Raw genomic sequence first — 15,060 nt, 5'->3', positions numbered from 1 at the left:
CGTTGAGCGTTAGGCGTGTTTAGGGCACACAATTGGGCGCTTGGGGGTGTAAGCCTCACAGAACTAAGCCCCACACATAAGTCTCAAGGCGCTTTGATAGTGCTTCGCCCCGAGGCGAGCCCCGATGCGAGTCCCAGAAAAGTCTTTTAAAACACTGCCTGAAAATATGAATTAAGAGATCTCTATGTTATGTCTTTATGAAAAAAATATTGGAACCGATATAAAATGTTTGTCGACGACATCTATCATAGCGCTAAGTATAGATGAGGATCTTAAGTCTATCGAATATAGACACAAAAATATTGGCCAAAGAGAAGAGACGCAATTCGAATAGAATTGGTTTCATATGAAAGACAAGCATTTGGACCTGCAGTTCAAACACTTGAAAGTATAAAGTCAATTATATGTGCAATCAGTTTTCAATGTCTTATTTGTTTAGCATGACATAAAAACTTGATATGCATCTAAAGTCTATTATATGGCTTATATGGCTTAACTTATATGACAATCCATGAAGGATATAGGTTGCTTGAAGCATCATTCTTGATCTTGAGGTACCACTTCCTCAGTGCAATTTGTGCACAGATATATCTTGCTATAACTATAAGCATGATAATATAATAACAAGAGTTTTTACCTCTATGTGAAGATATTAAACTGACAATTCCAACAAGATCATATGAAGACAATACATCTATTAGGGATGATGATTTCAAAGTGAAACAAATTCGTTCAAGTTAATATGGCTGATTTGTTTATCAAATCTCTACCAAAGATCTTTTGAAGATGGGCACAAGATTGGAATGCAAATGCTTAAAGATGTGAATTGATGCTCTCATCGGGGGGGGGTAATACGCGTTGTACTCTTTNGGGGGGGGGGGGGGGGGGAGTTAATGCGCGTTACACTCTTTTTTCCCTTAAAAGGTTTTGTCCCACTGAGTTTTCCTTGCAAGGTTTTTAATGAGGCAACCAAAAGGCGTATTGTTAGATATGTGTACTCTTTTTTCTTTACTAGAATTTTTTCCCACTGGGTTTTATTTTAGTTAAGGTTTTAACGAGGCACATTATCTGTTGAATAGACATTCAAGGGGGAGTGTTATAAATATAATTTTATTTATGATGAATATCTATATTTAGAGAGATTCTAGAGATTATTACTTGGTGGCTAAGTCACTCTTTCCCTATAAATAGAGGGTTCTATTCCATTGTAATTCATCCCAAATCAATAAGAATTCTCCCTCTCTCTATTTTTCTTTGCTATACTCTTCTTCTTCTTCTTTTATTGTTCATAACAAATACTTCAAACTTATCAATTATGAATTCTAAATAATATTAAACTAAACTATAAATTGAAAAATAACTTATATTTTGAAATAAAACTCCTTTGTATTTTATATATATATATATATATATATTCAATTTTCAAAACCAAAAGGATAAAAATATATTGGAATCCTAGAAAAAGGAATTAACCCAACAAGCATACCCACCAAGCAGACTTTGATGAATAAATTAACAAATAAGTAGAGTAAATATAGCATAAAACTCTATTAACTCGGTAGAGAAATGCTGAAGAGCAATAACTGCACGGGTCAGATACAATTTTTTAAGTACCGCTAACTTTGGGAAGATTTAACAGAGACCAACCCATTACGAGGCAATTTCTGTCAATCACCCTAGAATGTATGGGATATGCGAGAAGCCCATAATAAACATGATCATGACATGGGCTGGGACTGATTGCACGGCGTAAAAATTTCACGGGCTATCTAATTTTTGAATTGATAATTGAAAAAATAAAAAATTAAATTACAAATAAAATAATAATCAGCATGTGCAAAGTTATAGAAAAATAGCAACTGTTTTGTTGAAACACAGACAACTAGTATTCCTATCTTATCACATGGTCAAAAGATATTCCATGAATATTTTACATTTGCCAAGAAAATTTAACAACATTGGGATGAAAGAACAGAATCTGTAGACCTATAAATATTGCATAAATAGCGGTGATGGTTGTAATTAATATGGTAATATGCAATGAGATGCATAATCGCGCTCTACTCCCCCTTGCCATAAATTAATAGGAGAGACCGCCGAGGAAATGAAGTTGGAAATGAAAACGAGAGGGAAGAACTTGTTGTGCCAACAAGATCACCTCCTCATCTTCTTACTTGATTTTAATCCAGAATGGTTTTTGTTTCTTTTCTTGCCACTCTTTTCAGTCTCCGGCTCAGAATGCTTCCCCAGCTTGAATTTGTTGGATTTTACACTAATTACACCACCAGGAACTATCTTCCCACCACCATTCCGGAGAGCATTTTCAAAATCAGCTTCTCTGTCCACTATAGCGAACTGCTGAATTAGTTCTGGGTCCAACAAACCCTCCGACTTGGCTTTCATCTCATCCTACATATAATCTTAGGTAAGTAGAGAACTTTCCAAGCTGGGAAAACTTGCAGAGACAATAGCAAGCATTTTCAAACCTGGACTTTCTTTGCAGCATCGTGGAGATCTTCATCCACGGATATAGCATGTGGTTCCATCTTAATCTAAAAACAAGCAAGCAAAGCGAAATGTTCAGCAAAGACAGATGAACAAAACATAAGCAGTTACAGTGCGCCAACTGCTCTTTTGATTAAAACTAAATTGTTCATATTTTGAGGTAAACTAACACGAGAAGTGTTGGAATATTTGCTTATGTTGACTAATTGACACACAGCATTATGACACGTGCAGATATTGTTAGCTTGTTAATGTTAAGATTATTTCAACTGCTCTTAGCATAGGATGTACGCGAGAATGAAACATAACTCATCTACTTACCGCTTTAAGCCGAGATACAGTTGCGTCAAGTTCTTTTGATGTTAGATTATTCAGGTATTTGCAAAGCCTCTTCATGACTTTCATGAACAAGGACAATATCTGCTGGCTTTCCAAATTCATTTCTCCCTGTAAAATAAGAATTAAAACGAGTAAACTAAGAGCACAGGAGTTCATTGAATGAAAGTACCTTATTTTGGATGCAAAGGATAAACTAGCGGCCTAAACAAAAAGAAGTAGGGTATTTCACTGCACACAGCATGACAGTGTTGATAAACTATTAAAATAAAGACTAGCAAGCCAACAAACCTCTATTTCAGGGATGTCTTTGTGCTGCAGGCCATAGCAAAGCAAAAGGGAAGCCTGGGCATATGAAAGTGAAACTGGCAAATACTCCAAAAAATACACGCGCGCAAGTTTTTGAGCAACATCTCGAATCTGTGAAAAAATAGCTCATGCAAATAATTAACGTGGAAAATAAGCAAAAAACCAAATGTCATGCGCTTTTGAGATATTTAAATATCGCAGAATTAAAGGGAAAGGTAGCTTTGTCCTCCTTAGATGTTTATGTCCACACACTAAATATTGGCCACTTTTGAAGGGTTTTTTGCGGCCACATCTTTTACCCCTTTATTTATTTCCCCTGTTTTATTATTGGTCTTTCTAATTCTATTGCACCGGATAACATGACCCTTTGTGATCTCCATGCTTAAAATTCTTTAGATATCAAATGTCTAAATATTGGATTTTCTTCCCATGTATCAAATTAGAACTTCAACCTTTATAACTGAAAACCTAGACACAAAACAGAAAGAGAGGACAACCATGCACCTGTTATTTAATTATAAAGAAATATAACAGACATATTTCACATAGTATCATTTTTGGTTCAGAATTTTCTTGTTGCCAAAAGCAGTATGTACCAATATGAGTCACCTAAAAGTGAATTCCAGTAGATTAATGGTGCTTCAAATTGGAGAGATGCACAACTTTAAGCTCTTTTTAGTGTTTCAAGTTGTTCAGGCATTTTTACCACTATGTTTTTCTTCTTAATCACAAGCTCCGTATGATTGTAGATACTGAAACATACATCTGAATAGTAGCACCACCAGAGAATATTCTCACTACTTGATATAGCTTATTTTCACTCTCATCACTAATTGAGATCTAACCAGGAGAAGTTTGAGTGTATCAAATCGGTGGAAGTTTGATTTGGTTTACTCAAATCAGGTTGTTTGAGTGGCTCAAAGTACTCAGATTTCTTTCTTAAATATGACTGTTGGTATAGGACGTCCACTGACTTAACCATTTTGATAAGTAAAAACTGTATTACAAGATATCTTGCTTCACTACTTAATATAATGTATTTCTTCACTAATCAACTCATATCTTACCAAGGGATAGTCGATTAGGCTATTTGAGTAAGCTTCAAGCCTCTTCATCTCATGAGGTTCCAAAACAAACTTCATGAAGTTTAAGAATTCACTTGAAGCAGAAGCAGTAGGGTCCTGCTCGACAAAGTTGATCTTCGGATCAAAGACACTGCATGATTATGGCCATCATAAGAATATGTAAAGAGACATACATATTAACTAAACACCAAAATGTTCAATTTTACCTCATAGCAAGCCTGTAGTTCATCTTCCGGTAGGTAGAACCCAACAGTTCGACTAACCTTCGCTTGTATTCTGAGAATGTTATAGACAACATCAATAAATCGAAAGAAAGAAAAATTTAAGAACTAATAGAATAAATATTAGCTATTACAACAGCTAGTTAGATTGATGGGAAGCGAATAGAAAGGCAGGGAGATAAGAAAGTGAGGGGGCAACATATGAAAACTTGTATATTTCTGTTTTCGCCAAAATATGAACCGGAGTGAGGAAGACAATTTTCACCTCCTCGATGAGATTTTTCATAATTCCAGAGGTTGCTTGTAATAAGAAGTCACTACTCTCTTGACAATGTAAGAAAATTAGGGAACATATGTTAGGAATCAAAAAATTTGTGTTCCTTTTTATCATTGCAAAAGATTCTTCCATCTCCTTTAAATTTTCGAGAACAAAAGCAACTGATACCTCGGTGGTAGGGACCATAAAAGCCCCACTCATCTGACCCAGCAGCTTCAACATCATCATTTTTCAATGCCTTCAAGACCATGCATGTGTATTCGCCAGTTACGCTGTTCTGATTCATCCAATCATATGTTATCCAATCACATGTTTGATCACAATTAGTCCTCAATAGCAAACATCTAAAGAGAATTTCAGGAACAAAGGACTCTGAGACTTACCGGGGCATTGCCTATGAAAAATGGAGCAAACTTATGTTTTCTCCAAAAGCGGAAGAGATCCAAGGTAAGTCCAAATGAGACCCCAAGGTAATGGAGCCTTTCAGGCCGTCTTTCACGTAATGGGACAAGCAAAGGAGGAAGATCTGTTCTTGATGTTATATTTTCTTCGAGCAAAGAGAACTGAAAGGAAGGTAGTTTCAATTCAAGAACAATTACCTAAAAAGGTTCTAATTCCAGATAGAAGTTTTCTAGATTTTTCAACCATCTCACTTGCCATACTACAGAAAATGGTCAATCAGAAGGCCTTAACATATTATATCATGCACTACAAAGTGCTATGCAGACAAACCACATCAACATGAAGCAAAGACAGATTCAGTGAGGAGTTATTATGATTTAACATTGTTAAAAAGTACTTTTTGCAGTTTTCGAACACCCAAATGATAACAGGAAAGCCCATAACCTAAAGCACAAGTTGCAAAGTTAGATCAAATAAGAATACCTTCTCTGCAGCTTCAGTTACATTGACTTGCGGAGTCTCCAGAGCATCTTCTGTCTCTACTTCAGATAATTGAGTCAACTGACCCTCAAAGTACCTATTAACAGTAAATTAACTTATTGTGCCTCAAAAAAATCTATGTAGGAAAGATAAGCCATAAAAAAATGGAGTGGAGAAGAACTGGCTTTTAATTTTATGTGGTGTGTGTGTGCGCGCGCGGGACACACACACACGCACACGACTTTCGCTAACCTACTACATGGTTGTAGCAGGTTTCCTTAAATACTCTGCAAACACATTAAACACTAACAATGAGAGGGCTTTTTCATCTTTCTACCTAAATTTAAACCCAATAGTTTTATCCACTCTGTTTTTTTTCCTTCTCTCTGTCGTCCATTGTGAAACCAAAGCGGCACCTGGGCCCCGGGTTGTTCCTTTAAGCAGTGGTTTCAGCATGTATTAAGACTGTCATTAAAAACTTGTGTAATGAACGAGGTAATGCTTGTTCTGATAAATACCAGAGATAATTGGAGAAGCTGAAATAGATGAAGGAGATCCACTTCGCGGAAAATTTCTCAAATTGAGGGGGGGGGGGGGGGGTCACCAACACAGAGATCATAGATAATTTTATCACATGATTTGGGTGGAGAGCGGTACAGTGGCTTTTCTAATTCTTTTATAGGACGGAATTAGCAGAGGTTAATTCTAGTTTCTTGTTCAATGTCAAGATATAATATATGTTAGAAGAACCAGAGCTATTTGGAGAGAGGGTTTGGGTGGGAGGGGTGGAGGGGAGGGGGGGGGGGAGGGGGGGGGAGATTAAGGGGCAGAACACAAAACCCCCCATAGAAAAGTTTGATATTTTAATTGTTGTAAAAAGACCCAAAAGCCTCACCTATTTTGTGTTACAATAAATTGAAATGGACATTCAAGAAAAATAAGAAAATAGGGACTGCGTATAGGGGTGTTCACGGTTTGACGGAAAACCGATCCAAACCGAAAACCGAACCAAACCGATTAAATAAACCGATTTTTTTTTGATTTGGATTGGTTTGGTTTTAAATTTTAAAAAACCGATAATATTGGTTTGGTTTGGTTCTATTTTTAAAAAACCGAAAAATAAACCGAACCAAATCGATTAATTATATACAAAATTTAATAATTATTTATATACGATATAATATCTTTTTGTTAATAATTTTAATTGTTATTTTGAATTTTGGTTTATCCTATTATATCTTAAAAGATTGCCTAAGCCCAAAACAATAGGATTCGACCAATTTTCTTTTCATTAATAGACTCTAATTCTCTAACCCTCCGCACATACTTTTGCCTAAAAGAAGAGGTAAAAAAAACCACCACAAGAGTAAAGAAAGCACATTCAAATTGCAAGACAACAATGGCTAAAGCTTTAGAAAGCAACCTTATAGTTTGTTTTTTGTTCATTCTTTTCATATAAACATGTAAATAAACTTTCAGTTCTCAAAGAAATATATAAAAAGCATAAATTTGGCAAATTATTTTCAGATTGTTGTCTAGCGTTATTTTAATATTATCGACTTATCATTAGCTTACTAAGAACCGAAAAACCGAACCAAACCAACAACAATCAAACCGATGGTTTGTATTTAATTTGGTTTGGTTTTGGTTTTAAAATTTTAAAAACCGATTAAATTGGTTTGGTTTTGGTTTTAATAAAAAACCGACCAAACCAAACCGTGAACACCTCTGCTTATATATGCATGTGTCTTTTTTTTTTTTTTTTGGGGGGGGATCTAACACGATCCCTATCAAAAGTGAGGATGTTTCTGTCATTTCATTAGATAAATTAAAACCAAACACACCCTCCTCTATTCTTCGTTCATCCCTCCCGCCTTTTTCTTTCTCTACCCTTGTGAATTCCTCGCCGCTCTGCCAAGCTCCAACGAGGTTTCAGTTCAAGTCTCTCTATTCTCACATAAGAGCTCATAAAAAGTAAAAGCCACAAATTCAAAGAGCATTTTGGTGTCAAATGATAATCGCTGAAAGATGAATGCCACCCATTTTCCAATAAATTAAAGTAATTTCTGAAAAGTAAAATTGAGAAAAATCAGAAATAACAGAACGGGGGAGAAATGAAGGGTAAATGGGCTTGCTTTCAGTGCAAACATATGAACTGAAAGGATGGAATTACTTAGAATTGTCACATCATTCACTGGAGGATTAAAGTAAATGATAATGGCTCTCTTTCTCTTTAGGGCATTTCTACTTAAAACCACTCTTTCTGTTTTGCTTCTCTGAGGATTGAAGGGATCTGAATTGATTACCGTTTAGCTTCATAATCCCTTTAACTTGACTTTTTTTCCTTTATATAGTTTTTCATGAAATTCTTGATGATTACCCAAACAAAGAGAGGACTCCTTTTTTTATAGAATGATAAGAGTTGAACAAAGAGTTTACTCTAAAGTTCATTGTGTGGGAGAAAACGGCTTCTTGCTATCCAAAAGTTGCCTTGATAGCATGAGGGAGAGAAAGGGTTTATGATGTTAGCTTCCAGATGATGACGAGTTGTCTCCAAGTTAAATAATTAGTTGCCTTGGTGATGGATGAATTGACTCGACATATTCAAGGGGAGGTACCCTGGCGTATGTAATTTCAAACGACATAGTAATGACTGACGAGACACGCAACAGAGTTAAGGATAAACTGGGGGTTTGGACATAACTCCTAGAGTCTAAAGGTTTAAAGTTGAGCAGGATCAAAACAAAGTACATGGGTGCGAATTCAATGACGCATCACATGAGGCGGATGGGGAAGTTTGGATTGATACACAAGTCATTTCCAGAAGAGGAAGCTTCAAGTATCTTAGGTCAATAATCCAAGGAAATGGGGAGAGATGTCACACATCGTATTAGAGCGGGGTGGATGAAATGGACAATTGCATCATAAGTCCTATGTGATAAGAAAGTGCCACCAAGAGATAAAGGTAAGTTATAGAGGGGTTATTAGACCAACTATGTTGCATGGGGTAGAGTGTTGGCCAGTCAAGAACTCACACGTTCAGAAGATGAAAGTAACAGAAATGAGGATGCATAGATGGATGTGTGAGCATACTAGGAGAGATAAGATTAGGAGCGATATAATAGGCAAAGTGGGAGTGGCCTCCGTGGTGGACAAAATGCGGGAAGCGAGGCTAAGATGGTTTGGGCGTGTGAAGAGGAGCCAGGGGCGGATTTGTTAGTAAATTGACGGGGCACGTGAACCCATGGTCTTTCCGTCAAACTAGGTATTTTATGTACATTTTTTTTGGAATTGGTCTAGTATTCTTTGCTGGCACCCATGCTCCAAAGAGGCTAAATGGTGCACTTGATTGAATGTTTAGTGGTGCACCCATGTTATAAAAATCCTAGATCCGCCTCTGAGAGGAGCACAAATGCATAGTGAGGAAGTGCTAGAAGTTGGCAGTGATAGGTCTACAGAAAAGTAGAGGTAGACTGAGGAAGAATTAGGAAGAGCTGATTAGATAGAATATGGTACATCTTTAGCTCACTGAGGACATGGACCTAGATAAGAGAATATGAAGGCCGAAGATTAGGGTATAAGGTAGGTAGTCCAACGTTTTCTCTCTTTTCGGTTGGAGACATGGTTCTAGTTTAGACCTTATTCGCTCCCTCTTTGTCTTATCAGTATCATTGTTATTATTAGTCTATTATTATCTGATGTATTCTTACCGTACTTACTATTAGTTTTGTGTTATTGTCCTTTCAATTATTTGCTGTGGTTATTTTCTTTCTGGTATCTTTTGCTGTTACATGTCTTTTCTCTTATTTCTTTTAGGTTATTATTGCCTCTCCCGTTGAGCTGAGAGTCTCTGGAAACAACCTCTCTGCCCTTTTCGGGGTAGGGGTACGGTCTGCGTACACTCTACTCTCCCCAGACCCCACTAGTGGGATTTTACTGGGTATGTTGTTGTTGTTGTTGCTGCTCCGGTTTTCCGATTGATATGCTTGTTGTTGTCCTTCTTTTATCTTTTCGGCCGTCTACCGGAAACAAGCTCTCTGCCTTCTTGCCTTCTTGAAGGTAGGGGAGTAAGGTATGCAAACACTTCACCCTCCCCATACTCCACTCATGGGATTATATTGGGTGGTTGTTATTATCTTATGCATTCAATTTTATTACTATTGTTGTTTCTTTTACTTTGGTTACCTTTACTATTTTCGTAGTCAATACTTTTCTTTTCTTCAATATTTTCCTCTTAGCTTTTTTTTTTTCCTCTTCTATTTTCCAAACCTGTTTGAAAACACTTTTCTTGAGCCGAGGGTCTCAAAAACAGCCTCTCTACCTCACACTAAGGTCTGCATAGATACTACTCTCCCCAGACCCCACTAGCGAGATCACACGGGATATGTTGTTGTTGTTGTTGTTATGGTGCTAACCTACTACACTCCCCCTCCCCCTCCCCCGCCTCCCTCCCTCTCTCTATATATGAGTATTATATATGTAGCACCAGCATGCAAAACAAGCAACGGCCTGTGGAGTAGCTTAATCTTTCACAAATTATAGAAAGCAAATGTGATCAAAGCAACTGTCAAAATCATATGGAAACCAGATGTGAGAATTGTTGTTAATTTGAAGCTACCTGGTTAGGAGTTCAACCGCAGCGGAACCATAACCCATCTGCAACACCACAGTGAGACACGGTTAGACATGCTGATAAAATAAGGAAATAAAATGATTGATAATTATCAAAAACCTCCCTCCATGTCTGCTTTTAAATACAAACCTCCATTGTCGTAATATATGCAGACTGCCCCCATTTTTAAACTTTTTTCAGTGAGATGGGTTAAGATGACAAGACTTCTGTCATATTCCAAATCTATCTATTTGCAGCTTTAATTATTAGTGCTAAATTTTGTATCGCAAGTCTCCCCTTAAATTCTTTTTATACTACAAAATTGGTGTGAAACCTTCACTAATCTCTTCAACAATAACAAATGTAAAACAAAGTCTTCTTTCCCACATGGATAAAATAAATCAACTAACAATGACGATGGGTTAAGTGGACCGAGAAGTACTTCTGTATTTGGTCAGCAATAAACATTTTGTTGCTCAGTGATTTTGAGAGTGAAGAAACAAAAAAAAAATTGCAGCAGCAGAGAAACGAAGAAGAAGAAGAAGAAACCATATATGGGCTCGAGGAAGAAGAGCAACACAAAGACCCAACCCTAGTCGCAACTCCCAGAGAAAGTTGCTCCAAGGGTGAGAAATATATCGATACAGGTCTGGTATTTCCTTTTCTTTGTAAAAAACTAAAAATTCCACCTTTTTTAAATAAAAATAAAAAATGCACGCCTCCCTCGCTTCAGTAGCTGCACACGCTTCATGCTTCAGTGGACGAAAAGCTCGCTTCATTAAAACCACTTCGCCTCAGTCATCTGAAGCGGACTACCCTTCGCATTAACGCTTCCTCCAACACTGTTGTTGCCTACTTAAGGTTTTTGTTCAAGTACTATAATTATGCTGTAATGTATTCTTTAGGATGTAATGTTATGGCTCGATTGGTTTTACACATGTAAGTGAATTTAACTTTTTTAGTTTTAAATTGGTTACATTTGACAAATACAACAGTATATGCAATTTTAATACAAGTATCCCTGCCATATTATCGAGTGCATAAAGAATAGTAATAAAAAGTTACTACGAAATACAGAATGAAATTCTTGAAGTTGAAAGTTTTAGACTCTTTTCCTTGGTCACTTCTTTCAATATCAAACTATTTGTCTTTTAAGGCGAAACAACGAGGTTACCCTAACATCTTAAACCACGAAGGAGATCAATATTGTCTCAGAAGTTTTTCGTAAATTTTTTGAATTGGTAAGCATTACCCTCATTGCACTCGGATGTGTAGCGATGCGTACGATACGGGCGCCTGAAAGGCTTGGGAATACATCATCAGCAAACTGCTGGGAGAACTTCCAAGGTATCTGATCTCCAAAGGGCTGGCGACCTTCCTTCAGAGCTCTTTTAGCCGATTCCTGGGTGATTTTGCCCTCCAGGCAGACCTGTGTGTTTAAGTCAAGACATAGATCAAAAACTCTTAGTGCTGCTTCTTTGATTTCAAGAAACTGTTAAGTTGAAAAAAATACCACCTGTTTAATTCTCAGAAGTACTAAATTGAGCGAGAAAGAAGAGCACAAAGAAAAAGTAATCTCTATCAAGTAAATCTTCAAAGTTCGTGTCTCTAACAAATAAGGCTTATGATATCATGAGCGATAAACACAGACAATGTCATTGTCCGGGTTTGAGGCCAACGAGTACTGTCCTTATCAGAAAGGACTTAAAAAATCAACCTTACATGATTGACTTATCAAACAAGACCACTAACCTGGATGACGCAGAGAATATCAGGAAGACGATTTTCTGACTCGTCAACAGGGCCTGTGAAAACATTAGTTAGGCGCTCTTGCATTTATTTAATGCGCAATTAATCTATTATGTTCTATTGAAAAAGCATCAATAGGTTTTAATCATACCTAGTAGCACAAACAAGTGGTGAGCTGGAGCATCAGCCATCAATTGTAAATCATTTGGAGAATTTTTGTAATGCGAAGCAACATAGAGGGCCATCATTCGCTGCAAATGTTTCAATGCAAAAGGATCACAATATATCAAAGTTGACCAAGAAAAAATAGCCTAAAGGTAAACAATACATTACTTCAAGAGGAAAGGTGATTTACCTGCAGAAATAACTCACTATCTTTATGATAAGAGAAAAGTGTGTCCCGGTTAACGTAGTAGAGATCACAATCACCCGGTTGTGGTAACCTGGTGAAAAAAAGAGAATTGTAACTATGGTTGACTTCTGTAGGAACTAGGTTAAGCCAAAGAAGTTTTACCTTCTGATACTTGGGATAGTATTTGTGACATCCAAACAGAGCAAAGCATTAAGCCACTGTTCAATGCGATCGCCAGAAGCATATCTAATTGATTCACTCAATTCTATCTTTTTAAAAAGCCGACCTACATTTGAGGGGAAAATTCAGATTTTAAACAACTAGATGAATGAAACAAGATTTGCACAGACCTTTGACAATCTATCATACCACTACTTCAAACATCAATAATCATGAGAGGCAAAAGTACATCATAGAAAAAGGGTGATACTTATGAATGAACAATGCCCTGAGAGAAAGCACTATTTTTAAAGACAAGAGCGTATGTCAGCATTTAATTAAATTAAACGTCCAGTCATAGGAAACTTTCCATCATTTAAATTCACAAGTGGACCTGCAAGGACCTTTGGAGTTGGAATATTTTAAAAGCATGTATTATAAGTATTTACTTTGAATAACTCCAGCCTTATTCACCAAAATACTTGGTTTTAGTTGCTAAGATTCAGTCATAGACCTGCATTGCCCAAGGCACAATTTAAGGCATGAATTAAGATAAGAAAGACTATGTTATTTAACAAAAACAAGCACAATTGCAGATGTATCTCCTGCCTTTTAGTAACTACTAGTCTTAAGGTACGCGCTTTGCGCGTGTTTTCTATGTCAATGAATAATTTTTTTTAAAAATTACATAAATTAAATATAATTAAATAAGGAGGTAAGAGGGGTAAAGGGAGCTACTAGGCTGAGAGTGGGGTCTTGGAACATAGAAACTTTGACTGGAAAATCTGTAGAGTTAGCGAAGATTCTCAAGAAAAGAAAGATTAATATAGCTTGTGTACAGGAGACTAGGTGGGTAGGAGGTAAGGTACGAGATGCGAGCAGTTTCAAACTTTGGTATTCTGGGAGGGTGGGTCAGGAACGGGGTAGGTATCTTGGTTGATAAGACCTCCATGAACTAGTGGTGGAAGTTAAGACGGTGAATGACAGGCTGATGACTATCAAGCTAGTTGTTGGAGATTTTACTTTGAACATAATCAGTGGATACGCACCCCAAGCAGGCTTGGATGAGAAAGTCAAGAGACGTTTCTACGAGGATTTGGATGAGATGGTGCGTGGTATCCCGCATACCGAGAAGCTTTTCATAGAAGGAGATTTCAACGGCCACATTGGAGCGACGTCCGGGGGTATGATGATGTGCATGGTGGCTTTGGTTTTGGAGATAGAAACGGAGGAGGAACGCCTCTGCTGGACTTTGCTAGAGCATTTGATTTGGTGATAGCAAACTCGAGTTTCCCGAAGAAGAGGGAGCACTTGGTCACCTTCCGGAGTTATGTAGCCGAGACTTAGATTGATTATCTACTTTGCAGGAAGTCAGATAGAGGTCTTTGCACAGATTGCAAGGTCATCCCAAGTGAGAACCTCTCGACCCTTCATAGGCTCCTGGTCATGGACCTTGAGATCATGAGGAAGAGGAGGAAGAGGGCGATGTATAGCCAACATAGAATAAAGTGGGGAGCCTTGACGGAAACTAAAGCGCAAGAGTTGGGGGTCAAGCAGGTGACTATGGGGGCTTGGAGTAGTGGTGACACAAGCGCTATGTGGACCACGACTACATAGTGCATGAGGGAAGCCGCGAGAGAGGTATTCGGGGTCTCAAAGGGTTACTCTAGTGGTCACGAGGGAGACTGGTTGTGGAATGGAGAGGAGCAAGGAAAAGTGGAAACCAAGAAAGCAACGTATCTGAAGCTAGTGGAAAGTGTAGACGAGGAGGAGAAGAGGCTGAATAGGAAGCATTATAAGTTGGCTAAGAAAGAGGCAAAGCTAGTAGTTACGGCGGCCAAGACTGCAGCTTTTAGTCATTTGTATGAGGAACTCGAGGGTCGAGGTGGGGATAAGAGGTTGTTCAGGTTAGCCAAGGCGAGAGAAAGGAAGACGCGTGACCTGAACCAAGTGAAGTGCATCAAGGACGAAGAAGGTAGAGTTTTGTTGGATGAGGGGCTTATCTGTCGAAGATAACAGACCTACATCCATAGTCTCTTGAACGAGGACGGGGACAGGAGCATTGTATTGGGTGATTTGGAACTCTTCGGGAGTCGTTGTGACTTTGGGTATTGTAGGCGGATTAGAATTGATGAAGTTGAGGGAGCTATGTGTAAGATGAGTAAGGGCAAAGCGACCGGGTCGGATAAAATTCCGGTGGAGTTTTGGAAGAGCGTAGGCAAGGCACGCTTGGAGTAGCTCACTAGGTTATTTAATGTCATTTTTAGAACGAAGAAGATGCCCAAAGAATGGAGGTGAAGCACGATGGTTCCTGTATACAAGAACAAGGGTGATATCCAAAATTACAATAACTATCGGGGTATCAAGCTGCTTAGTCATACTATGAAAGTCTGGGAGAGAGTGGTAAGAGCTAAAGGAGAGGAGGAGTGTGTCTATTTCCGAGAACCAGTTCGGGTTTATGCCAGAGCGTTCGACTACAAAAGTCATCCACTTTGTTAGGAGATTGATGGAGCACTATAGGGAGATAAAGAAGGACTTGCATATGGTTTTCATAGACTTGGAAAAGGCGTAAG

The 15,060-nt window shown here is 37.9% G+C and overlaps 1 pseudogene; it reads right to left on the bottom strand.

The window, feature by feature from the left end:
• LOC109225062 overlaps positions 1,822–15,060 on the bottom strand; it is a 50,900-nt pseudogene continuing 37,661 nt past the window's right edge.

Source organism: Nicotiana attenuata, chromosome 4, assembly GCF_001879085.1.
Source record: "Nicotiana attenuata strain UT chromosome 4, NIATTr2, whole genome shotgun sequence".
Classification (NCBI taxonomy): Eukaryota; Viridiplantae; Streptophyta; class Magnoliopsida; order Solanales; family Solanaceae; genus Nicotiana; species Nicotiana attenuata.
The sequence above is the reverse complement of the archived record's forward strand: the minus strand, read 5'-3'. Positions and strand labels throughout refer to the sequence as shown.